The sequence below is a fragment of the Polypterus senegalus genome, chromosome 2 (assembly GCF_016835505.1).
Source record: "Polypterus senegalus isolate Bchr_013 chromosome 2, ASM1683550v1, whole genome shotgun sequence".
Taxonomy (NCBI): domain Eukaryota; kingdom Metazoa; phylum Chordata; class Cladistia; order Polypteriformes; family Polypteridae; genus Polypterus; species Polypterus senegalus.
The window spans coordinates 9,757,966-9,782,773 of NC_053155.1; positions in this window are offsets into that span (position 1 = coordinate 9,757,966).

Here is a 24,808-nt window from a genome sequence, read left to right on the forward strand (position 1 = left end):
AGCAGCTTCCAGCTAACCCTGCTATCACCGTGAGCAGCATGGCCGCACAGCGGGACAACGCAGGCGCTCGACCAAAAGTCAAGGAGGAGGTGGAGTACGGTGATAACGCTAATACACCGGGACGTAGGATAGACGCTCTCTGTGATACGGAGCACGTAGCTCGCCTGAGGCAGATGGCCAGGAAGCTAGCTGCTGACGCCGGATTCAGCGCGGGGTTGGCGGGGGACGGCGCTGGCGCGCAAATACTCACCAGGAAGGAGGGGAAGCCGAACGGAAACAGAAATGGCGGCCCCCTATGTGTCCAGCCACAGATGAAAACGCCGAAATATTCTGGTAAGACTGACTGGGAGGCCTTTTATGCCCAATTTGATCTGCTGGCGAAGGCTGCGAGCTGGTCCGAAGTCATCAAAGCACTTCAGCTGGCTCTGTGCCTCACGGATGATGCCTCGCGCTGTCTGCTGTTACTTAGCCCAGAAGAACGGGGTGACTATGAGGCCTTAGTTGGGGCCTTGCAGCGGCGGTTTGGACAATTTAATCAGCCCGCTGTCCTGCGCTCTGAACTGGCTAATAGACAGAGACTGACAGGGGAGCCGCTCCGCGTTTTAGCTGCAGAGATTGAAACACTGATGAGGAGGGCTTACTTGCACATGCCAGCCGTGGTGCAGAGCGAGCTTGCAAGGGACCAATTCATCCGGGCTCTGTCCCCGAGGGATCTGCGGGTACAGACGCAGCTGGCCCACCCTCGCACGCTGCAGAACGCTTTAGAGATAGCGCTGGAGAGGGAGCTGGTGGGAGCTACGGTTGAGACTGATGCCTTCACCTGTAGCCCTGTTGCAAGGGCCGTGGGTAGCGAAATTCAAGGACCAGAGAGGCCGGCGTGGGTCAGCGAGTTGACAGAGATGATTCGAGCTGTGTCACTCCAGCCCCCGCTGAGCGGCCGACCTCGCCGCGGCCACATCAGCTTGCGGTGCCCAAAGCGTGCTGACCGACAGGGAAACGGCCCAGGGTCTGCGTAGACCCACTCCGTGGGTCCGTCGGGGGATAGAGCCCACTTGCAAAGCCGGGAAAGTATGGCTCAGCTTTCCCCAGAAGCAGACGACGGCGCGGAATGGATCAGGGTCGTCGGCTGGACTCATGTTGGGGACTTCTGCCATGTCCCTATCACCCTGAAGGGGGCGCTCTGTGTAGCTCTAATAGATACGGGCAACAGGGTGTTCTCCTGCCTCCAAAGGACTATTTGAGAAATTTGATGCCCTTAGGGTAGAGAACGGGGTACTGCAGAGGGCCTGGAAGGAGCCGGCCACTGGAGAGGAGAGGTGGCAGGTGGTGGTTCCCCGGGCCCTGAGGGACTATATCCTCCAGGCATGCCATGGTGCCACAGGGACTGGTCACTTTGGGGTGGCAAAGACTCTCCGTCGCATCAGGCAAGGGTTTTACTGGGGTCAGGTCAGGAGGGACGTGGAAGACTTCTGCCGTCGCTGTGACCTCTGCACAGCGCACAAGGGTCCCCCTCATCAGTCCCGTGCCGAACTTCAGCAGATGGCAGTGGGAGCCCCGATGGAGAGAGTCGCGGTGGACATAGTGGGCCCGTTCCCCTGTACAGATAAGGGGCACCGTTATATCCTTGTTGCAATGGACTACTTTACCAAGTGGCCAGAGGCGTATGCCATTCCAGACAAGGAGGCAGAGACCGTGGCTGATGCCCTGGTGGAGGGCATGTTTGCAAGGTTTGGAGCCGCAGAGACCATCCACAGTGACCAGGGAAGGAACTTTGAGTCTGCTGTGTTTTCAGCCATGTGCGTACGCCTGGGCATGCGGAAGACCCGGACCACACCATTGCACCCCAGAGCGACGGCTTGGTTGAACGCTTCAATCGAACCCTGGTGAAACAGTTAGCCATCCTCACGGCAGAGCACCAGCGGGACTGGGACACTCACCTCCCCCTCGTCTTATTGGCCTACAGGTCTGCGGTACAGGACTCCACCCTATGCACACCAGCCCTGCTCATGTTGGGACGAGAACTGCGCACACCACCGGAGATGACCTTTGGGAGACCCCCTGACGTGCCTGCTGTTCCGCCAGGGCCGGAATATGCTAGCAAGCTCAAGCACAGAATGGATTCAGCTCATGCCTTTGCCCGTGACCAGCTACAAAAAGCGGGCATAAGACAGAAGAGGTGTTATGACATGCGGGCTAAAGGTCATGACTTCCAGGCCGGGGATCTGGTCTGGGTCTATAGCGTGAAAAAAAAGAAGGGTCGGTGTCCTAAGTTGGACTGCCACTGGGTGGGCCCTTGTAGAGTGCTTGAAAGACTGGGAGAGGTGGTTTATAGAGTCCAGCTCCCTCCTAGGGGAAGGCGGGTGGCCCTCCACAGGGACAGGTTGGCACCCTACAGGGGCACTGGTCAGACTCAACAGAGCCCTAGGCGGCCCATGCCCTCTCAAAGGGACCGGGTGGCCACCACCCCCTTCCCAGCTGCTATTCCATCTGCTGACCCTTTGACTTCCCCCCCTGCGCTGCACCCTCCTGCTGCGGGACCACAGGCACAGCCACCTGCATTCACACCCGCAGGCCTCGGAGACTGAGAAGACCCCGGGCACCTCAGGGACTTTTTGTGGGACCCTCGGGACGAGGGTCTTAGTGGGGAGGGAGCAGTGTAGCGTTCTGTTCTTTATTGTAGAGTTCTGTTTTGCAGTTTGTGTTCTGTGATTTGCATCCCTCAGTTATTTATTCTGTTGTCCCTGTTATTTCTCATGTAATAGAGTGGAAGGTAAAGGAGGTTCTGAGGGATGGGGGGTGGAGCCGGGGGGGGGAGCGCTGGGTTGTAACAAGGAGGGTGGAGACAGGAGAGAAGTTCGGTCATGTCGCTCTCGCTGTGAGATTGTTTTTTTGAGTTCTGCCTGTTCGGCGTGGTTGCGGCCAACAGCAACCGTTTTTTATTTAATGTTAGGCTGATTGTGAGATTCTTTATGGAACTGTGGCTGTTTCTTCCTGTGTATTACCTACCTGCAATGGCATGAAACGCCTCTTTTATGGTCTGCACACACAGGTGTCCAGGAAACACTATGTTTCAGAGCCAAACAGACTTTACGAATTGCCTGGCAAATTGCACTTTTCGATAGATGTTCTACATCACCTACAGTATATAAAAAAAGTGCCGCTTGCAAGAAACCTCAAAGCAATGCATTCTGTCTGTGTGGTTGTGAGAGCCCAACTTCGCCGAGTTTGACTTCAAATATAAGGATCTAATAAATCTTTGAGGTACAATATTCCCCCTCGGCTAAAACGGTATCTTTCAAAAATAATTTCCTCCGAGAGCAATAAAGGATCTTGCCGATCACGCAAAACCCTCTCTATATGAAGTTCTATTCTTATAATTTGCGCACCAATATCAATTGGTCGCTCATTCATGAACGGCAAAGCCATGATACCGTCACTGATTACGTGTGTGAGCTAATCCTTGTTTACAGAGAACAAACCTGCTCCGAGCAGGTTTGAGGATTAGGATGTGTTGCTATGACAACACTTCCAGCAAGAGTTTTGAAAAACCGACAGATCCAGGATCAGGCCAAATCGTCATAATTGCATCCGGCTAAGCGAGTAATCCACGTACGAAAAATACCCCCCCGGGTCTTTGACTATGCAGAAAACATACATAAAGATATTAAAGTTGAAGATTTTGGTATTGTCAGGGTAAAACGCAGCTGGCATATAGAAACCAGAAAAATAAATAAAACACAAAAAGTTGTATATGACAAGCGCGTATTAACTAAAAATTTCACCTTTTGGCTATTGATTCTGAGAAAAATAAATAAATAATAATGGACGTTCCTGTTACTTAAGTGGGCCGGTCAACTGTGGAAAATCTTTTTTTGTGAAAACATTACTAGAATTGGGGACGAAAATGACGTCTCACCAACCACAAAATATCCTGTATTGTTATTCCGTTTGGCAACCTCTCTATACAGAATTGATGAAAAAATTCAGATGTATAAAATTTATAAAAAGGTCTCCCTGACTCCCTAAATGGTGATGTATTGTTGCCCCGTGATAAAATAAACTTGATTATTGTCGATGATCTCGTGCAATCTGCCTGTAAAAGTAATGAGTTGGAATTGGCATTCACAAAGTATGTTCATCATAGAAATCTGAGTGTAATCTATATTGTTCAGAATCTTTTTTGCCTGGGAAAACAGAGCCGCACTATAGCCTGAAATGCAAAATACATTGTTTTATTTAGGAATCCGAGAGACAGGCAACAGATCTCAATATTGGCCCGTCAGATGTACCCCACAAGGTGGCGCTACTTTCTCGAGGCTTATGAGGATGCCACTAAGTCAGCCTTTGGCTTTCTACTGATGATTTAAATACTAACGTCTTAGAGCATCCATATACCCATCGCAGCGCCCAGTGGCTTACGTGTTTAAAAAGCCCAAGGATAAAAAAATGTGATTTTAGCGGCCCCGGTGTCATTTTGTAAAAGACGTCACCCTGAACACCATGTCCTCCAGGATTAAATTAAATTTACTCGTGCGATTACTTATAAAGGCAAAACTAAAACAGAGAAAGTCCATTTTGTGTGCAGCTTCTGACGATTTAATTCTGGCTATTTGTGAAATTGTACTCAATGCAATTAAGGGTAGCTTACCTTTAAATTCCAGATGGATTGGCATTCTTAAAAAGAAACACATTATTATAAAAAATCTGAGCAATAAAAACGTTACTATTAAACAAAAGAAACATATTATAAATCAGTCTGATGGATTTATCGGTCAACTACTCGGCATAACAATCCCTTTACTCACCAGTCTAATTTCGAATCAGTAAATGGAGCACACTGAGAAAATGTATGTTGTACCAGAAAAGCAACTGGAGCAGATCAAAACATCTGCCGGTGAAGAAACAGATATGACAAAAAACACCATTCAAATGCTCCCCATGAAATGAGGAGTATTTTACAAAATAGTGCCCTATCACCGCATGAAAAAGTGGAATTGTATTTTCATACTTTGCAGCGATATCTGAGTCTATTGAGACAACGGGAATCACAGAAGTCTACATTGACTCTGATTCTACCAGAAACTGAAGCGCCATCCCAGACCACAGCGTTGCACCCGACCACTGACAGGGGTGATATTGTCATAAGAGAGGTTTTGGAATCCGTCTCTCAGAGACACCGATAAAAACGGAAATGCTAATTCAGAAAATGACACAAAACCTGTGCACAACGTCCTGGAATTAAAGAGGGGAATTTTAATACAAAGGCACACCTGTTATTGGCACAAATATGGTTGATCTAATCAAGTTCGCCACGCAAACACGAACATTAAACAAGAGTGGAAAACCAAAAGGCTGGGATTTATTCTTTAACACTATGGCCGAAATTAATTTGCCCGGGTCCATTTTTCCGAACATGGGCGTTCGGGTTTTATTTCAAGAATTTAAAAAAAAATCCCAATGCGATTCAAACAGCCAGTAAACAGCTTCGCCCGCCTGTATCACGTGATTTTGCAACAATGCTCGACCGGGCCTCTGGCACTGTAACTGAAAACACTGAGGGTATCGAGACAGATCAGAAAATGGCCAGTCTTTAGAAAAAAAACACACATGGCTCACAGTATGAATAAAAGTGTTTTAAAAATAAATGTAGAAAAATAATAGTGTTTTAATATGACTGTTTATTATTGTGTATGACTATTATTAGTATTTTTTTTTTTCTAGGGCCAATTTAGAATCGCCAATCCACCTAACCTGCATGTCTTTGGACTGTGGGAGGAAACCCACGCAGACACGGGGAGAACATGCAAACTCCACGCAGGGAGGACCCAGGAAGGATACCCAGGTCTCCTAACTGCGAGGCAGCAGCGCTACCACTGCGCCACCGTGCCGCCCCATTATTATTGCCGCACATTATTAGTATTTTAATTTAGATCATTTCATTTAATTGTGTCAAAATTCTGTTAACTCTGTTAAAATACTTTTACATCACTGTATTAATGATTAGAAAATTAAGGAAGCAACTTCTTTTAATGTACAGTATTTTATTATTGTGTATTATGACTATTATTAGTATTTTCATTTAGATGAGTTTGTTTGTTTGATTGTATCATGACTCTGTTAACTCTGTGAAAATACTTTTACAACATGTGTTATTACTGTGTAAACATTTAAAAAAATAAATAATAAATAAATAAATAAAATATAAACATACAGACCCTTTAATTTTTATCTGTCTGATTATTAGATTATTCGTTATAATAACCACAGACACTTTTATGTTGGTTAATAACTCATTTATTTATTTATTTTCAACCAAAGGGAATACACATAGTAGTAGTTTTTTTCTGCATATAATATTTTACATATAATATTCAGCAAAAGCAAACACATGACTGACTTATTTCTGATGTCTGGGTAAACATGTCCAGTTTCATATTTGCAGTTTGTCTCCTTTTTATTTGATGATAATATCTTAACAACCATCTGGTCATTTAGATGAACATCTCCTGAGTCCAACTCCAATATCTGCTTCATGGTAAGTCCTTTGCTTTTTTGATTCAAATAGTAAACACAATGGTGACCACAGCTTGTGGATAAAAACTCCTGTAACTGAATGCGGTTATAAGTGATGCAGTTAGCATTAAGCTTCAAAAATTTCATAATAACTTTGGGAAATATTTCAGAATCCGGGGAATTCAATACGAGTCAAAAAATTCAGCTTTTCCATGATCTGCAAGGTAAATGACAATGCAGTGCTTTCCGGGTTTACGATCATAAACAGAGGTCTGGCAGCCAACTTCTCCTTGGACAGTTGATCTGAAGGGAATACATCAAGAAAATGGCTGCGTGTCAGTGGTCCTGATGCAAGGGTGGTCCTGAGCTGCTCGGTGTCCAGAGGCCGCATGTCTGAACATGTCATGGCTTAACTGCAAGCACATGTTCATTTCAATGATGTTGTCACAAACCGCACACACAATCATATTCAGTGTATCTTGCAGCGGTTCAGCAAATCTTATTTCAGCCCTGAGGTTGCCTGTTTTGATGAGTGAATCGTGTTTTGCTGATTCCATATCAGTGCTTAGGTTGAATGCAAAAAGTGAATCCCGTCTAGCAAACTCTTCACGATCGACTAACAGTGCCCTATCTTTCATCCTCTTGTCTGCGGTTTCCACCAGTTGAAAATATTCTCTGACACAGCAACCATTAGTAAAATCAGGCTGCAGAGGCTTGCTGGGTATCTGCGCTCCATCCAGGTAAAGAGCCATGAAGTTGATGTTGTTATGTTTAAAATTAAAGGGCTTGTGTGTGAAGTTACCACTGAAGGCAACGTTGTCCACAAATCCCAAAACAACCACTTCTGTCAGCTGTCCTAGAAACAGGTTTTCCTGGTTGCAGACATGACTACCAGTAGGTATGCTGAACACTTTCATATGAACCCGGTCGATTGGGTATTTTGCGTTGCTGGTCATCAAGGCCTCAGCATGGCTCAGTCTGACTCCAGGGTTGACTTGAACTCTTTTCACAAACAATGATGCTGATAATATGGTGACCTTAAATTGATCACCATTGCTCATCAGACAAAAGTCATCCTTATTCCGTACCAACTTTATTCTCACATCAACCCCATTAATTAATAATTTCTCTTGAAAGAACATGTCATGTAAAGCACTTTGAGCTACTTTTTGTATGAAAATGTGCTATATAAATAAATGTTGTTGTTGTTGTTTTCAGGATCTCATCTCCATATTTTAGTACGGTTTCAATAAACGCTCGATATGGGTAACAGTTATTGCTCTGGCTGATCAGTCTGTCCCCGACGGTGATGTCCACGTGACTGAACAGAGAAGCAATCGGGTAGTTTACAAGGGCAATACGCGCATCGGCGGCCAGATTTGTTCCATCATTTTTATTTATTTTACAGCTTAAGTATAGGAGTGTGTTGTTGAGGTCCAGGTATTGATCATGTCCAGCAATTGAAAACTCAAGTGTTGTACTTTCTGACAATGCGGTGAGAGGCGGCATTTCGACATAGTAGCTTTATTCAGTGCTGGTTTGTGTTGGTGACAGCTGAAATACGTCCAGTTCCGATTTTGCACATTCATCTGACGCACAATGTACAACAGCCATGTTTGGAATATATCACCAGAATTTTGCTTAACTGGGGATCTTCTCTTGGTTGATTTTCTTTTCATTTTGGCAGAGAGTTGACATTTTTTCCTCTTTGCTCTCTTCCTGGGCTGTGCAGGTGGCCCGAGCAGTGCTAGATGTGGTGTGTGTCTTTTTCTTTTAACACCTCTCTTTATAACAATCATACCAGAACCTTCTTGTTGTGGTGTTGCAACTTTATTCATTACAGCACCGGCCACGTGACTCATGACATCATTAGCACTTGACATGAGGTTTAGCAATTTCTAGCCCATGCCTAAACAGAGGCACTGCTTTTCTAAAGAGAGCTTTAAAAATACCACCAAAACCGCCACCGTACTGGACCAGGAGACCATGAAACCCTGGTAGACCACTGCCAGCTTGTATCTTGTAATAAGATGCATAGGTCTGTGGATCTCCATAGTTTTTTGTTACAAGCATGTTTAAAAACTGATAGATCTTGCTGGACGAAAATGCAACTTGATTATTACCTTACCATACTGGAACGGAACTGGTTTATTCTGATCCGTCTTAATTTCGATCCTTATATTATTGAAGCTTTGCACGGTGAGAGGTATGTAGCGTGGCTTTTCAAAAAATATGGTGACATTTGTGTACACATCTCAGTAGTGGCGCATGCGTATCTCTAACAAGTTGTGGTTCGCTAATATCTGTATACACGAACATGGTGGAAAAACCACCTGGGATATCAGCCGGGTGAAGTGACTTGTTAGACGGCTTATCATGATCAAACCCGAGAGTGTAAGCCAGCTCCCCGGACACTTGGAGCAAAATGCTTTATCACCATCAGGCGAACGGTTCTACTGGCAGGATTGTATTTGAATACTGGCTTAGGTGATGACGGGTTGATATTAATGACATGATTAATTTCCGACAACAATGCTCCTATATTCCTGAAATAGCCTTTGTTTAAAGTGTACATCCATTTTGTTGATCTTGTTTCCTGATTCATTAGTATAAAGGTGCTGGCTGAGTGATGGAATTGAACGTTTCTGGGTAAGTCAGTTCCACCAAGGCCACTTCCCAGTCTCTGGCCAGTTCTATTGTCTTGGCTAGCTGAACGGTCAATGATGCTATCGTGTTGTTGGGAAAAGTCCTGGCTGATGAATTACTCGGCACTGTCACATAAAATCCATTTCTGACTTTAGACATTTTTTCTTGCTTTCTCAACTCCTTGTCTTTCACTTCTGAAGCCTTGACCCAACTGTTAAGTTTCTGGTCCCAGCCAAGCCATTTTACCAACACATGCTTATTTCTACCACGCCCACGAGTGGCTAGAATTGTCTGGATGCGGTACACCTGGTTAGTATCGGGGTTTAGTTTTTGTAACTCTTCTGCATAAAACGCCCTTTGAATTTTGTCACCTGCATAATCTTTTAGTTTATATACAGGTTTGATCCGTTTAAAACAGTCCACGATAATAAATATTTCATCTGTAAACGACTGCTCATAGCCATTTTTAAATACACCTTTAATTTTGAAACGCGGACATGATCACCTATTTTCAAAGTGCACGGAGTAGAATTTCTTTGCCCTGACCTTCCATAGACTGTTTTCCAAACACTCAGAGCATTTTCAGGAGTAACATCTACAGGTCTTGTTTTAGTCGTGGTGTGAAAACTGTCGTTATAACTCTTCAGAAAGTCTGACTGGACGTCTATATAGCAAAAAGTATTGACATATGTAAAATATTTCCACATTTTGGATTTTAAGGTTCTATTGAACCGTTCTACTATGCTGGCCTTTACATCGCTGTTCGTGACAAAAATCTATACTAATAAAAGGCAAAGCCTTCACTGACTGACTCACTGACTGACTCACTGACTCATCACTAATTCTCCAACTTCCCGTGTAGGTAGAAGGCTGAAATTTGGCAGGCTCATTCCTTACAACTTACTTACAAAAGTTAGGCAGGTTTCATATCGAAATTCTACGCGTAACGGTCATAACTGGAACCTACTTATGTACATATATACGGCCATAGCCTGCAGCTTGGTCGCCTGTGAGGCGGAGTTGCGTCAATCATTGTCACGCCTCCCATGTAATTGAGTGCCTGCCCATATAAGGGCGTCAGTCAGTAGCAATCCAATAGACACTTTGCCGCTAAATATTCACGGGTAAAGGGCTGTGCTTATGCAAACAAAGATGAGATGGTCAAGGATAGATTAGTGTTTGGCACAAACTCAGCGAAAGTGCGAGAGAAACGTTTAAGTGCTGGGTCTTAGCTAACATTAAATAAAGCCGTGGACATCGCAAGATCGCACGAGATAGCACAAGCACTGCTGAGAACCTTCGATGCATGTACTCCGAGTGGCTCACGTGAACTATAGTGAAACCCGGAAAATGTATTAATGGATACAGGAAAAAAGTTAAAGACTTATTCTGACGATGACCATGTTGGGGATTGTTGATCTGTGAAGTGGCAGTAAAAATCAAAAAATGTTTTAAAAATCTGATTACAAAATATATCAAGAAACCTCAAAAGGTATATAATGATTAATTTATGAAAACTCCATAGAATACTTTCTAATACATGTTTTTCCTTCACCAGTCATACTAATGTCAGAATTTGTGTGTTTTATCACCTATACTTTGTGCACATATTGAAGCTGTTTTATGGAACACGCAAGCACACAAGTAAATAATTGTCAGTGGTTACAATTTAAATGTATATTTGTAGTATATACTGTATCCTGAAATGCCAAATTAGAAATGACAAGATGATGAAAGTTATTTTTTGCTTAATATACTTTAAACAAACTGATCACAAAATTTCCTAATCAGTTTGACTTTGTTGGTACCCTAGAGTGGCACATATCTTGGAAGAAGTCCTATCAGGTTTATTTGGATTTAAAAAACCTAAATAATAATAATAATAATATATTACATTTATATAGCATTTTTCACATACTTGGTCCTGCGGTGGGTTGGCACTCTGCCCAGGATTGGTTCCTGCCTTGTGCCCCGTGTTGGCTGCGATTGGCTCCAGGATGGATGGATGGATGGACATACTTAAAAAAAAGACAGTGTAAGCGCTTGATTTTTTTTTTTTTAATTAGTGGATGAGTTATATAGAAGACTTCCTTCAATCTCTTTAAATAAACTGTGCACAGTTTTGTAATTCCAGTATTAATTTACAAGCAGAAGACAGGGGGCACACATCTCTACAGCATAGACCAAGCAGTGGATATAAGTGTCTCCTCTGCTAGAAGGGATTAAGAGACACACTCGATATGAAAGTGCTATAAAAGACTGTCTGATAGGCTTATTAAAGAAACTGTGCACAATTGTAACTGCCTGGTGTTCATTTTGTAACGGACCACTGCAGACGAGGAATGCCACAGACTGCTACAAGTCTTTTAAACACATTTGATGAATTTTAATCTCCCATGAAACACGGTGCACAGGACTCCTGTGTGTTTTATAGGATAATTGCACCTGCTGTGAAAATGAGATTCCTCTCCAATGTACAGGGGTGAAAGGGTGGGTGTGAGAGGAAATGTATTTATTTATTTATATAGAACTATATTTCATTCTTATAGTTTTAATGACTCACATGGTGGAGGTGAAATTTGAGTTCAACAACAAAGCCTTTCCCATGAGTTTTTTTTTTTTTCTCCTTTTTTATCCCCAGGAAAAACCACCTGTGTAAATGTTTAAGAGCAAGCTGACAATGGATTGCTACATTTATTTTAACGAGCTGTCTTTTAAATCTTTGTAAAGTGTTACTGGGTGTCGAGCAATGTATTATTATTACTGATATTTTACTAAATCTTACTATCCACGTTTCTTTGTTGATGAGCCCCGTTGAAGAATTTTTTGGTAACAGAACAGTAAACACGTCAAAACGACTGAAAACACAACTGACGGCTGGTATTTTTCGATATCATTTTAACAAAGTTTACTGTCCGCCGTCAATCACAGAGCACCCCAGTAAAACTTCAATAGCGTTTAATATCCCTGCAGCCTTAGAACGCAGACATCAGGACATCGCTGCGCGTGCGTGTTTACTAACAGATATGACAGCATTTTCAACGGAGCATGCGTTAACACAAAAGACAAGCGGCGCGCAAAGGCACGCGGACAAGAGGAGATCCTCAGCAATCACATCTCAGTGCACCTAAGAGAAGGGACACTGAATTCTACAAGGCACAGATATTTTAGAGCACCTGTTCAAATATTTATTGATCGATTAAGATCAGCGATTTTTAATGGTTCACGTTTGCTGTAAATTTTTTTAAAGCAAACTATTTAAAAACTTCTTTGAAGAAATATGACACAAAATAAGCCTACGACGCAGATTCTATACCATTGTATATGATTTTTATATTATTATTTTAATAATATACATACACTATATGGGGACTATACAGCAATACATGTATAATTTCGTGAATTTTAACCAGTTGACATCTCTCAACTTGTTAAAAATTTGTATATAATCAATTTATATGAACCTTTACTTCAATAATATACACATTATGTTTGCATTGCGTGTGCACCTTGCTGTGTAATTATTTCAATGAACTCGTGGTATTGTTGAGCACTTAGTGTCCCTATTTATACCCCACTACACAGCGGCTGAATTTGATCACACATTCACACGTATAATAATAATAATAATAATAATAATAATAATAATAATAATAATAATAATAATAATAATAATAATAATAATAATAATAATAATAGGGTGGCACGGTGGTGCAGTGGTATCGCTGTTGCCTTGCAGTTAGGAGACCCAGGTTCGCTTCCCGGGTCCTCCCTGCGTGGAGTTTGCATGTTCTCCCTGTGTCTGCGTGGGTTTTCTTTGGGTGCTCCGGTTTCCTCCCACAATCCAAAGACATGCAGGTTAGGTGGATTGGCGATTCTAAATTGGCCCTAGTGTGTGCTTGGTGTGTGGGTGTGTTTGTGTGTGTCCTGCGGTGGGTTGGCACCCTGCCCTGGATTGGTTCCTGCCTTATGCCCTGTGTTGGCTGGGATTGGCTCCAGCAGACCCACATGAACCTGTGTTCGGATTCAGCGGGTTAGAAAATGGATGGATAATAATAATTCCTTACGTTTTTATAGCGCCTTTCTTACTACTCAAAGCAATTTGTAAAAATAAATAAATAAATAAAATAACAGAAAGGAAGCCCCCCGGACACAAACCAGTGATCATTTAACTGCGAGTCAGCATTTTACTCCTACCACCACCTTTTCCTGTTAGATACGGTGCATTATAATTTTGAGCACTACTTTTTTTATTTTAAACTGTCATAAATAAATTATATCAAAAAGTTTTTTTAAAAAGCCAATTCGAAGCTGTAGAGTAAGTAATAACTATTTTCTTTTGTATGTCAATCAAAAATGCTTAAGCCTAAAAAAACCTTCTCCAGAGTGCTAAGGACCTCAGACTGGGCCGAAGGTTTACCTTCCAACAAGACAATGACCCTAAGCACACAGCTAAAATAACGAAGGAGTGGCTTCACAACAACTCTGTGACTGTTCTTGAATGGCCCAGCCAGAGCCCTGACTTAAACCCAATTGAGCATCTCTGGAGAGACCTAAAAATGGCTGTCCACCAACGTTTACCATCCAACCTGATAGAACTGGAGAGGATCTGCAAGGAGGAATGGCAGAGGAGCCCCAAATCCAGGTGTGAAAAACTTGTTGCATCTTTCCCAAGAAGACTTAAGACACATGTATGTGTGTGTATATATATATATTTGTATGTGTGTGTGTATATATACTGCTCAAAAGAATTAAAGGAACACTTTTTAATCAGAGTATAGCATAAAGTCAATGAAACTTATGGGATATTAATCTGGTCAGTTAAGTAGTAGAGGGGGTTGTTAATCAGTTTCAGCTGCTGTGGTGTTAATGAAATTAACAACAGATGCACTAGAGGGGCAACAATGAGATGACCCCCAAAACAGGAATGGTTTAACAGGTGGAGGCCACTGACATTTTCCCTCCTCATCTTTTCTGACTGTTTCTTCACTAGTTTTGCATTTGGCTACAGTCAGCGTCACTACTGGTAGCATGAGGCGATACCTGGACCCTACAGAGGTTGCACAGGTAGTCCAACTTCTCCAGGATGGCACATCAATACGTGTCATTGCCAGAAGGTTTGCTGTGTCTCCCTGCACAGTCTCAAGGGCATGTAGGAGATTCTAGGAGACAAACAGTTACTCTAGGAGAGCTGGAGAGGGCCATAGAAGGTCCATAACCCATCAGCAGGACCAGTATCTGCTCCTTTGGGCAAGGAGGAACAGGATGAGCACTGCCAGAGCCCTACAAAATGACCTCCAGCAGGCCACTGGTGTGAATGTCTCTGACCAAACAATCAGAAACAGACTTCATGAGGGTTGCCTGAGGGCCCAAATGTCTACTGCAGCCCTGTGCTCACTGCACAGCACCGGGGAGCTCAATTGGCATTTGCCATAGAATACCAGAATTGGCAGGTCCACCACTGGCGTCCTGTGCTTTTCACAGATGAGAGCAGGTTCACCCTGAGTATATGTGAAAGACGTGAAAGGGTCAGGAGAAGCTGTGGAGAATATTATGCTGCCTGTAACATCGTTTAGCATGACTGGTTTGGTGGTGGGTCAGTGATGATCTTGGAGGCATATCCATGGAGCAACTCACAGACCTCTAAAGGCTAGACAATGGCATCTTGACTGCCATTAGGTATCAGGATGAAATCCTTGGACCCATTGTCAGACCCTACGCTGGTGCAGTAGGTCCTGGTTTCCTCCTAATGCACGACAATGCCTGGCCTCATGTGGCAAGAGTATGCAGGCAGTACCTGAAGGATGAAGGAATTGAAACAATTGAATGGCCTTCACGATCCCCTGACTTAAACCCAATAGAACATCTGTGGGACATTATGTTTCGATCCATTAGGTGCCGCCAGGTTGCTCCTCAGACTGTACAACAGCTCAGGGATGCCCTCTCATTAGGAGCATGCCCCGACGTTGTCAAGCATGCATACAAGCTCGTGGGGGCCACACAAGATACTGAAAAGCATTTTGAGTAGCAGAAATTAAGTTTTTGAAAAAATGGACTAGCCTGCCACATCTTCATTTCACTCTGATTTTAGGGTGTCTACACAATTGAGCCCTCTGTAGGCAGAAAACTTTTATTTCCATTAAAAGACTTGGCATCCTTTTGTTCCTAAGACATTGCCCTGTCGTTATTTGTATAGATATCCAACTTCATATTGAGATCTGAGGTATCTAATGTGTTTCTTTAAAGTGTTCCTTTAATTTTTGTGAGCAGTGTATATATATATATATGTATGTGTGTGTATATATATGTATATATGTGTATATGTATGTGTATATATATGTAGATGTGTATTTATATGTAGATATGTATATGTGTATATGTACAGTATATATACTGTATATGTGTGTGTGTGTGTATATATATATATAAATATATATATATGACAACAACACTCATAACAGTGATAAAACAATTACATTGACAATCATCTTACGTTATTTTTAAAATGTTTCCTTTTCTTTTTCATAACTTCTTTAACACACTACTTCTCCACTGCGATCGATAAGGATTGTTTTTATTTTCATTGTTACGTGGAAAGTCACAAATACTTGCTTCTTGTGGCTTTGCACTTCTCACGTCTGGTTTCAGAGGTACATTATAAGGATCCAGTCTATTTGGGCTGTGATTGCATCCTTTAAGCACTCTCATTCTTGCATAGGACTCTGCAATAGCTGCCTCCGAAGCCAATTGATATCTTTTGGTTTTAAATGCATTTCTTCCATATTCTTTGATTGTCTGCTTTAGCTAACAGCACAGCGTGTGCTGCCTCTTGAGATCTGATGGCTCTATTTGAAGTAGCCTTTGAGCTTGCAGGACTTTAACTTTGAATGAAAATCTGAGAGATACTGTCTTCTGGAGAAACATCAGGAATGTCATTCGTCGTTCTGTAATCCCTGAATTGGTTAGCAGAAAAATCAGGTTATTGGTGGAGGCTTTTATTTTGACGTACTTCTAAAACCCAATTCATTTTACATCCCGTAAATGTGTTACAAATTTCCATTTTAGCATCAAAATCCTTTTGTAGCATTTTCTGTGTATGTTCATTGCTCTGGAGGGATAAAAGTTTATCGTTTAACCTTTTATATTCCATTCTCAGATTGAAGAACTGATTCTGTAATTAATTTTATAGTTTCACAGTAGTTATATTCCTTTTGTTGTTGTTTTAAATTCTTTATGACCTTCATCGTATCAGATAGTTGTTTGTATTTGTAATCCATTTCTGACTGAAGTTTAGTTGTCATTGAATTGAACGGCTTTCTGTCGTCTTGGAGATGGTCCTTTGTGACGTCGTATTCAACGTGACTTTTATTCATACCACACCGACGTTTGTTCTGCGTATATTTATTCTTGGTCCTGGATTCAGATGCCATGGCTGTCCCACAAGGTACTGTACTTAAAATCCTTTGTAATTTGTACAGTCTTATAGTTAAGGTGATCAACCAATTGATTATAAATAATTCTTTCTAATATTTTAGCCAGAAATGGCAATTGTAAAATCTGGCGAAAATTGGCTAAAACTCCAGGATCTAATTCAGCCTTTTTAAGACAGGGACGCACTGCAGCACGTTTAAAAAATGAAGGTACAACCCCTTCACTAATAGAATCATTGATAATGGCCAGTAAAGGTGGGCCCAAAACATCAAAGGCTTCCACTACGAGGCGTCATGGTACAATATCAAGAGGACAGAGAGCTGGTTTAAGGGTGTCAATAGTTTTTTTTAACTGTGAACAACTGTGTTTTTAACAACTCGTTGATTGTATTGTTTATGTACTCTCACTCCTGTTATAAAATGAAGAGTTTCATTTAAATGTCGTGGACCTTGTTAGACGTAGCAGATGTTTCTCATGAAACAAACAAGGTAAGGTGTCAGCTGGAATGCATGCCCTAAAGAACTGGCCTGACTCTACATGCTCAATCATATGCTGATCATCTGTGGTCACCGGGGGGCGCTACATCTCTCCAAACAGCCAGTGCAAGTTCTCATGTATCACTAAGGGTTTTATTGTGTGAAACTCTTTCTCAGATAAGCGTTTCCCACACCACAAGTTATTTTCTATCAATCCACACTCCTTCTGTCTCTATTCTTCACTCCTTCAGGCAAGCTTTGTCTTCTTCCTTCTGACTCTGGCTCTCCTGGCTGAAGTCGAACAGCACCTTTTATCAGGGACCCGTGAGTACTTCTGGTTTGAGGGCATAACCCAATGGAAGCACTTCTGGGCCAATCACAAGTTCCAGAAAGTAGGCATTGTGCTGCCACCTGGGACTACAACACCCAGGATGCCTCGAGTGGGAATCTTAAACCTGGATAAGCTGCCACCTAGTGTGCTGGGGAAGAAAATGTCCCGAATACATTATCTTCCCCGGTTCTTTCACTCTGTTGGTATCCCTGCTGGGTAAGGATCCCAGTTCTGCTGCCTGACACAGTGTGCCATCTCAAAGTCAAGTCAAAGTTAAAGTGAACTTTATTGTCATCTCAAGACAAAATTTCGAAGCTCAGGGTCCACAGTATAACAGCATGAAGTGCAAATAAAAAATTTAAATTAAAAATAGAATTAAAATTAAAACACAAACAAGACAAGACATTGTGCAGAGACAAGATTGATGAAATGTATGGTATTATGCAATCTAGATACATATAGTCAATAAATATGTAATATAATAAATAAATAATAGATATAGATAATACAGAAATGATCAGTGTATGATAATAGTTGTTTAAGAAGTGTAAACAATGACAGGCCAGAATGTTACAAAGAATGTCAAAGTGCAAAATCCTTCAAGGTCAGTATGAGATTTTCAGTTCTTTTCTCTATTCAAACTCGTCTTTGCAGGAAAGTGGCTCTCATGTATAAAGGTTCTGTTTTTAGAGGTGGTTGAGGCCATGTGGAAGACCCCAGGGGGCAGCATGGTGTTAAGGAGTCTGACAACTTGGGGGTAAAAACTCTCCTGCAGCCTGGCAGATCTGGTTCTGATGCTGCAGTATCTTCTTCTCTTGGATGACAGAAGTGTGAAAAGTCCATGTGAACGGTTTAAGAGGTCCTACACAATGCTGCAGGCCTTGCGGACACTGCATTTGTAAAATATGTCCTGTAGTGAAGGGAGAGGCACCCCAATAATGTTCTCTGCCGTCTTCACTATCCTTTGCAGGCGCTTGCGGTCAGATATGTTGCAGTTGCCAGATCAGACAGTGATGCAGCTGGTCAGAACACTCTCAATGGTGCCCCTGTAGAACATGGTGAGGATGGAAGGGGGAAGACTTTTCTCACTTCAGCCACCTCAGGTAGTGTAATCTCTGCTGGGCTTTCTTGATTAGTGATGAGGTGTTATGCATCCACGTAAGTTCCTCAGTTATGTGCACTTGGTACTCCTGACAGTCTCCACATCTAAATCGCTGATGCTGAGTGGGATGTGGGAAGGATGTGATTTTTATGAAGTCCACAATTATCTCTTTTTGTCTTGTCGACATTGAGAGATAGATTGTTGTCTTCACACCATGTGGACAGCCGTTTCACCTCATCTCTGTATGCTGTTTCATCATCTCTGCTTATCAGTCCCAGAACCGTCTTATCATCCGTAAACTTGATGATGTGGTTGGTGTTGTGCGTGGCTGTGCAGTCGTGAATCAGCAGGGTGAAGAACAGTGGACTGAGCACACAGCCCTGTGGCACTCCAGTGCTCAGTGTGATGTTGCTGAAAGTGTTGCAGCCCATCCGAACTGACTGGGGCCTCTTGCTTAAGAAGTCCAGGATCCAATTGCAGAGGCTGGTGTTCAGGCCCAGCCTGCTCAGTTTTATGACCAGCTTTTGAGGGATGATTGTGTTGAAGGCGGAGCTAAAGTCTATGAATAGCATCCTGACATACTGTATGTGTCTTTTAATGCAGATGTGTCAGGGAGAGGTGAAGGGCACAGCATATGGTATCCTCAGTTGACCTGCTTGAGCGGTATGCAAACTGAAGAGGGTCAAGGAAGGCAGGGAGATTTGTCTTTATGTGGGACATGACTAACCTTTCGAAGCACTTCATTATGATTGACGTGAGTGCAACTGGTCGGTAGACATTCAAACATGTCACTGATGACTTCATTGGCACTGGTATGATGGTGGTCTACTTGAAGCATGCTGGGACTGATGACTGGCTCAGAGATGTTTTGAAGATGTCTGTGAGGACACCAGCCACTGGACTGGCGCATTCTTTGAGCACATGGCCATTTTATCATATTTACAGATATCACATATAAATATGCATTATCAGTTGCTACATCTGCATTATTCTTTTAATATTATGAGAGGTCAAGGGAATTCTTAAATCCTCTTGGTGATTGACTATATATTCATTTATTTATTTATTTATTTTTAGAGTTCTCTCCAGATCAGAGATGATCTGTAAATCTAATTCATGTTCTTCTCGGCCCTATTCGCACTGTCTTGTTAAAGCTTGTCCAACTCTCCTCATTCCTTTTTTGACTGCTGTTATTTATTCTTTTTCCCTTCTTTCTGTTGTGTCCCTGACTGTCATAAACTTACTGCTGTCACCAGGGTTGTTAAAAAGCTGATGGCAATCCCAGTCATTTTATCAATTTTTGCTCCTGTTTCCACTCTTCCCCTTCTTGCCAAAATGTTAAAATCCGTTGTTTCTTCCCAACTGAACACGAATGCATATTTTGAATGCGGTTTCCATTTGAAACATGACCTTGAAAGTGTTGTAAACAGATAGGCAAGCAGCCTTAACGAGGATTACTGGAGAAAGTTTGCATCAGGAATGAAAGGAAATAATTAGCAAAGACACAGTCCTAGACTTGTGGTCTAAAGCCAGGCAGAGATTTAGTAGCAAAAGGTCAGGTACAACTATCCTGAGCCAGAGGATGATGGCTAAATAAATCAGGAAGCCAAACATCTAAGCAGGGCTCAGAGCCTGAACCACAATAATCTAGTGCCCGTAGTAAATGTTGTTTTTACATCCAGTAGAATGTCCAAACGCTGGCATACACAGGCCACTGTGACACCATTTAAACTGTGCCCATGTGATCACATCACAGAGTCACGCGATGGTAGTCATCACAAAACATCCACAAATGATGACATAAATGGCAAAATGGGCTCACAAAATTGTGGCAAAATGACATCACCTTGAGAGCGATTAAAATACACAAGTAATGTAAAAATGATTAGCAAGAAATGTATTGAAATCAGCACAAGAAATTTGACAAGTCATTGGCATCATTTTGTTGTTTTGTGTAATAAAGATGTTCTTTTTAGGTCAGTGGGGCCTTTTTCTTGTATTTTATCCAACCCTCAAGTTGCTTGAGGGTCCAGTGTGAAGTTTCCACAGTCAGTGATGATTTGGGGAGCCATGTCCTCTGCTGGTGTCGGTCCACTCTGTTTTATCAAGTCCAAAGTCAGTGTAGCCATCTAACAGGACATTTTAGAGCACTTCATGCTTCTCTCTGCTGACACGTTGCCAAAAGTACCAATGCCTGGTTTAATGGCCACGGTAACACTGTACTTGATTGGCCAGCAAACTCACCTGACCTAAACCCAATCGAGAATCTATGGAGTATTGTCAAGAGGAAGATGATGAGAGACACCAGACATGACAATGCAGACGAGCTGAAGGCCGCGATCAAAGCATCCTGGGTGTCCATAACACCTGGGCAGTGCCACAGGCTGATCGCCTCCATGCCATGCCGCTTTGATGCAGTAATTCATGCAGAAGGAGCCCCAGCCGAGTTTTGAGTGTTTACATGGACATACTTTTCAATAGGCCAACATTTCTGTATTAAAAAGCATTTTTATTGGTCTTATGTCATATTCTATTTTTCTGAGATACTGAGTTTTGAGTTTTTATTACCTGTAAGCCCTAATCAGCAAAATGTAAAGAAATAAACGCTTGAAATATATCATTGTGTGTGTAATGAATCTATAGAATATACGAGTTTCACTTTTTGAATTGAATTACTGAAGTAAATGAACTTTTCGATGATATTCTCATTTATTGAGATGCACCTGTCTGTATTTTCCTGACTGTGTGTGTTAAGTTAATCTATTTTCCAGTTCCACCCTGGCTCCTGTAGGTGTTTTACACTGGCATTGGTAGATCTTCTTATATAGCAACGCCATTTTGGCTAAGATGTTAATAAAGTATAAGAATATGGGGATGATTTGATATTTTAGTTATGACTGCTGAGTTCCCGCTTCTAGTCGCATTGCTGTGTTCTGACTGAAGTGTGATAGAAAGCTACAAGGACAGGAGGGTGACACAAGGAGAGCATTTAGCCAATCATCTCCTGACTTCTCCAAGTGAACCCGATTCCTTTTGGTTGTCATGCAAAGCTACTGTTGTGATATACTGAAGTCACAATCCTTTCCATTCACTTGCCTAATTTTTTAAAAATTGATGTAATTTCGTACTAAGTTGTGTTACTGAGGTTGCAGAGGGGATGTGAGGCAGTTGTTTATGTCCTTTTGAGGTGGTTTTGGTCACTTGGAGTGTGATGTCCACACCCAAAGCAACAGGCGACAAGGCAAAAGTAAAATGAAGTGCCAGGTTTGTTAACCTAAATAAAGAAGAAAAGATAAACGCAGGGAGAGAGCTCAAAGTTTAAACAAGCAGAAGTAACACAGCAAATGTTTAGCCCCTCTCATTGATGTGCTTCTTCTCGGTGCCATTATTAGACGGCATGGTCTACTGACGATACTCAGATTTATTTCCACACTGGGCTTATGCCATCATGGCCTCCTCCTGCTCTGCTTGCCTGTTTGGCTGACATCAAGTACTGGCTGGCTGAAAACGTTCTCAGATTAAATAATGATAAAATTGAGGCTTTAATTATGGCGTCTCCACGCTCTTTAAAGAAAGACAATTTCTCAGTAAAAGTCTCCATTGTTTGCACAGGTTAAAAATCTTGATGCTTTTCATGATCTCCCGCTCTCCTTTGATCCTCATATCAGTAATTTTACCAAGGTTGCTTTTTTCATCTTAAGCAGATTTCAAGGCTCCATCCATTGCTGCCCGATACTCCTACTGAGACTCTTATTCCTGCTTTTGTCAGCTCATGACTTCACTGTTACAATGCAGCTTTGTATGGTATCCCTACTGGGAGTCTAAGCAGATTACAATATGTATAAAATTCAGTTGCAGGACTGGTTACACACTTTAAACCCTGAGAGCACGTTATTCCTCCATTTATTAAAGTGCTTTGGCTCCCTTCCGTATTCAATATAAACTTCTCCTTTTAGTGTTTATGACTCTTGGTGGTCTGGCCCCACCGTACTACTTCTTTAATTTCTCCCTATGCTCCATCACGTTCACTTCATTCTTCTGATTCTCTACTATTAGCCATTCCGTTTTGCAAACTGCGCTCTGTGGGCGACAGGCCTTTTAGTGTCCCTGGGCCTTTGGAGCCCCGTGCGTGTCATGTACCTCATGTTCTGTTTCTCAATCTTGACTTAAAACTTTTTTCTCTTTTTAATATTGCTTTTTGTTGTTCTTGTGAATTTCCCTTATTTATTGAATGTTTGATTTTATGTGTATTGCTGTACAGTGGCTTTGGGTGACTTTAAAAGTAAATGTCATTATGCTTATTATTGTTAAGTGTAGTGGATGGAAATCTCATCCTTATTCCTTCTCCCCTCCATGCCTGTCACAAAGAGTCCTCCTCTGTGCTAAATGAGCAGGTGATCTGCAACTGACCATCATGGACTTTTACAGACATTGCGGTCCAGCAGTACATATGATGCTTATATCAGGTCCAGCTGAGTCAGGTGGCTACTAGCAGACAGTGGGTGAGTACCTGCTAGCTCCAGTGCTGAGTCCCTAAACTGTGGCTGAGCGGAGGTCCCACACTGCCCACCAAAGCATGTGCCGTGCTGTAGAGCGGACTCTGGGTATGTGAAAGATGCGATTCTGATGTCTGCACAAGTCCTGATGGACTTTCACGAGCCTTGGGGAACAACATTTGGATGTTAGTGGCCACCTCCTCTACAAGTTGTTTTAACTAACTAATAGGTTCAAATAATTGGACCAATTTCTGGAAATTTTGATTGATTTGTTTATTTTTGAGCATTTTTTCATGTAAGTGCATTTGTTTTATTATATTTTACATGTCTGGAATTAGAGTGAAACATGTATTTTGACCACAGAAATACGGGCGATCGATGTTCCTGTTGTTGGCAGTCTACTTTTGTGACGTGGGTGCTGGACAGGAGCCCAATAAAACATACTTTAAACTCATTCATTAACAGTCGGATAACATGTTTTGGGAAGCACTCGTACAACTAACTTGTTCTTTACCTACTGAATATCATTCATGGTCGTGTTCATCATCATCATCATCATCAATCGTTTAATGTTTCCTAAAGGGATGATAAAGATTAGAAACAGCAGGATCCTGAGAACAGACCCCTGAGGTAGCCCTCTTGAAGTACATACACTCAGTCAACAACAACAGCAACAACAACAACATTTATTTATATAGCACATTTTCATACAAATAATGTAGCTCAAAGTGCTTTACATGATGAAGAAAAGAGAAATAAAAGACAAAGTAAGAATTAGAATAAGACACAACTAATTAACATAGAATATGAGTAAGGTCCAATGGCCAGGGAGGACAGAAAAAAAAAAAAACAGTCAGGTGTCAAGAATGATTTAACGGTTAGTTTGCATACAAAGACATTTTTCATATCAGCAGAAACCAAAGTGTGCCACTGAATGGTTACAAGAAAACCTTTGGGATGGAGATTGGTGTTCACACATTAACATTGCTGCCCTGGGGAATGTTGGCTTCTACAGCACCCTACCTAACGTTGGCATACGTTTCACTCTCTCAACATGAATATATACAAAATACACGAGAAGCCATTTCTGCCAGTTCAAGTCCTGTGCCATGTGTTCTTGTAAATCTCATTATGACCAATGACACTAAACGTATGGCTGTGCTTTCCTTAGACCCAGACACTTGTATGTATGTATGCATTTGATCGATTTAACGGAGTTACAGTATTTCACATTTATGTGCGCTTTGTATGTTTTTGATAACAAAGGCAAATATGGAACAACCCACCGGTTATCGATGTCACAGTTTCACATTTGTATGGTTGCTAATTTACCTCCATTTTCTGCTGATCATCTTCTGTATAAAGGATATCCATCATTTCCTGTAACTGTGTTGGATACTATATAATAGTAGGTATATAAAAAACGTGCATTTTCAAATGTAACATTTCTCTATAAATTGTTCATTTCATTCTATATTGACTTTTATGATTATTTTGGTTCAATTAATTCATTTCAAATAGTCATTTTCTCATTTTTATTTTTGGTTGGTTTATCACATGTACATTGTGCTATGTTTCATTTCTTTTGCATATACTCGTGTTCTTAATGATATTTTTTATTTATATAGATATATATATAAGATGGATGGAAACCACAAAAACAGGATGGAGAGAGAACTTCAAAGAGCCTACACAATTCTGGGTAAAGGTCTTATGCACAGATGAACCTGCTGTATTAGAGTGATGAGAAGAGCAAAGTGTGGAGGAGATAACGAACTGCTGACATCCAAAGCAGATCACCTTATGTGTTAAA